The sequence below is a fragment of the Rhinolophus sinicus genome, chromosome 1, assembly GCF_057876585.1.
Source record: "Rhinolophus sinicus isolate RSI-liver-muscle chromosome 1, RSI-T2T, whole genome shotgun sequence".
In the NCBI taxonomy this organism is placed as follows: Eukaryota; Metazoa; Chordata; class Mammalia; order Chiroptera; family Rhinolophidae; genus Rhinolophus; species Rhinolophus sinicus.
Window position 1 is genome coordinate 58,948,104 of NC_142501.1, and position 2,698 is coordinate 58,950,801.

Here is a 2,698-nt window from a genome sequence, read left to right on the forward strand (position 1 = left end):
ATGTATACACACATATATAATTTAAACTTCATTTATTTTAAAGTTAACAATTCTTTAATATCATAACATATCCAATGAGTGTTAAAATGTCCAATTATCTGTTAAATGCTGTAGGAGTTTTTGTCTTATAGTTTGAACTAGGATCTAAATACGGTCCATGCATCGTGATTATGTAAGCCTCTTTTTATCTACAGATTCCTCTATATTCCTCTGCCTCTGTCTCTCTCCCTCTGTTTCTGTGTCTTTCTTTGCAATTTATTTGTTTAAGGAATAAAATAATTTGTTCTGTAGAATTTCCATAGTCTGGATCTTGCTGATTGCACTCCTGTAACGTCTCTTCACACATTCCTCTGTTCTCTGTATTTCCTATAAATTGGTTGTTGGATGGAGGTTTGATCACACTCACGTTTGCCTTGGTGATCACACTCATGGATGGTGCTATGTGCTTCCATCAGGAGGTGCATCATATCTAGTTGTCTCTCTTTCTGTGATGTTAGCAGCTATTGGAGATTACTGACTAGATTAATTAATTCATGAGGTGGACCCTGACTTTTTATTTTGAAATAATTATAAACTCATAAGAAATTGTAAAAATAATACAGAGAGTCACAAGTACCCTTCATCCAACTTCCTTCCCTCAACTGTATAAGTTACTTCTTTTTTTTTTTCCTTTCAAATTCCTAGTTTAATAAGGACATGTTTATTTTGAGAAAAAAAGGTCCCAAATATCAGGCTGCTCACAAAGATAACCCATAGTATCGACTTTAGAATACAAATCTTAAGATTATTACACTAATTATTTTCCTAGAGGATGCATTTGACATGCTAACTCTCATTCACAAAAATGCTGTTACACTGCATTGAACAGCCCCACACAACATTCCTATATGGGGTATAACATACATACCTCTGACTCAAAGCTGCTCTCAGGTGCTAGTCAACTAATGAGATTGCCTTTGTAGTTAGGGAAGCAACTAACTACTGAACTCATGTACGAATGGAAACAACTGTCCTCCCTGCATAACAAGAGATTATTTTGGAGACAGTTGATAACAACCATTCATCCTTTTTATTAAGTCCTAAAGAGGTATCAAAATTAAAAGCAAAAATTACAGGGTAAGACTTGGCATAGCTACTAGGAGCATCAAAGGAAGTGAAGATGGGACGAGGTGCAGAGCAAGATGAATGAATGAACATGGGAATGACAAGAACAGGGAGAACAGTGAGCATGTGCTTAAGATACTAGGGGAGAGCATCTGGTGAAAATTTTGATCTTAGACAAGCACTCAGGTAAAGAAATAATGGGACAAGATTCCTAAACCCCACTATGTACTTGAGGGTCACCCTTACCAGTGGCGCTGTCTCTGTCATCCTCTCCTTCCCCAGCCTCCTTTTTCATCATCCTTGGTCAGCTCCAGCTGGTCATCCCCCATCTTCATTATCATCATCACGCAGTAGGCCCCCCTCCTCAGGAGAGGCAGCTGCACCCCCCTCAGACTCCGTCTTCACAGTGGTCTTATGTTTCTTCAGGGAGCTGCTGCTCTGCTCCTCTTCTGACTTATCATTCTTCATCTCTACTCCTTGTTTGCTCTGTTCCTTTTCAATTTTTTTATTTCCCAGGATTTCCAGTAAAGAATCCACTTTTTAAATTTTTTTATCTGGGTCAATTCCTTCTTAATGATCTGAAGGTCATCTCCTTTCAACTTTCCAGACTTGGACGAAGAGCCTTACCGTCCACTGTTAGAACTGAAGCCACTTTTGCCCCTTCATGAGGTGTTTCCTGATACATACAGGTGTTTAGAGGGCACTTCAGCCAGAGCAGTAGGGGGAGGGGGACGAACACGTGTTGGGTAACTCTACGTCCTGTTATAATAATCCCATTGAAAGTCATAGTCCAAGTCAAACGAGGACCTGAGTAGAGGGGATGGAGAAGGTAATGACCAGTACATCTCTGCTGTAGATCGTTTCACATGTACTTTTCCTCAGTTCACTTTTGGCTCTGCAGCAATCATTCTGCCATCCTCTCTTGCCACAGCAGCCCAGGCATTTCTCTCATTAATGTATTAAATGAAGGCAAAGCTCTTATAAACAGAGCAACTCAGTTTTGCCATATTTTGAGAAGATTGCCTCCACATCAGATTTCTTGACCACAAGAGTATTGAGATTCCCAGTGAATACACAGGTGTTCATGGAGCGAGGATCTGTCTTGTTGGTAACATTGCTGGCCATTGTCTTTGATGATAAGGTTATTCATGAAGCCAAAAAATGTGGCTGAAGATTAAAAAAAAAAAATCTCACTGGAGTGGACAGGGAGAAGAGATTAGATTCTGAATCTCCTCCCGGGTTCTACGTGGAGAAGCAGCCTGCTCCTGGAGGTCCACAACGCGGCCACAACTGCTCAGCCTTCCTCTCTTCACAAGATTAGAAGTATACAACCCAAGTTCAATATCAAAACCAGGAAACTGACACCCATACAATAATAATAATAATACACTTTTAAATGTGCGTGGAACCTTTTTCTTTTAAAAGTCCATTGAAAGAATCAAAATAAAAACTGTTGGTGATTTGGTTAATTATATGTGAGTTTCACAATTTTGTTCCATTTCAAGATAAAGATTTTTTTCTCTGAAAGTTAACTTATGAACCTACGTTAAAAATACATCAAAGCGAAAAAAATTACATCAAAGCTAGATTTATT

General features: G+C 39.0%; 1 pseudogene; it reads right to left on the reverse strand.

The window, feature by feature from the left end:
- Positions 1–1,058: 1,058 nt before the first annotated feature.
- On the reverse strand, positions 1,059–2,398 carry LOC109452959 (heterogeneous nuclear ribonucleoprotein C pseudogene; annotated as a pseudogene).
- Between the last annotated feature and the right edge of the window lie 300 nt (positions 2,399–2,698).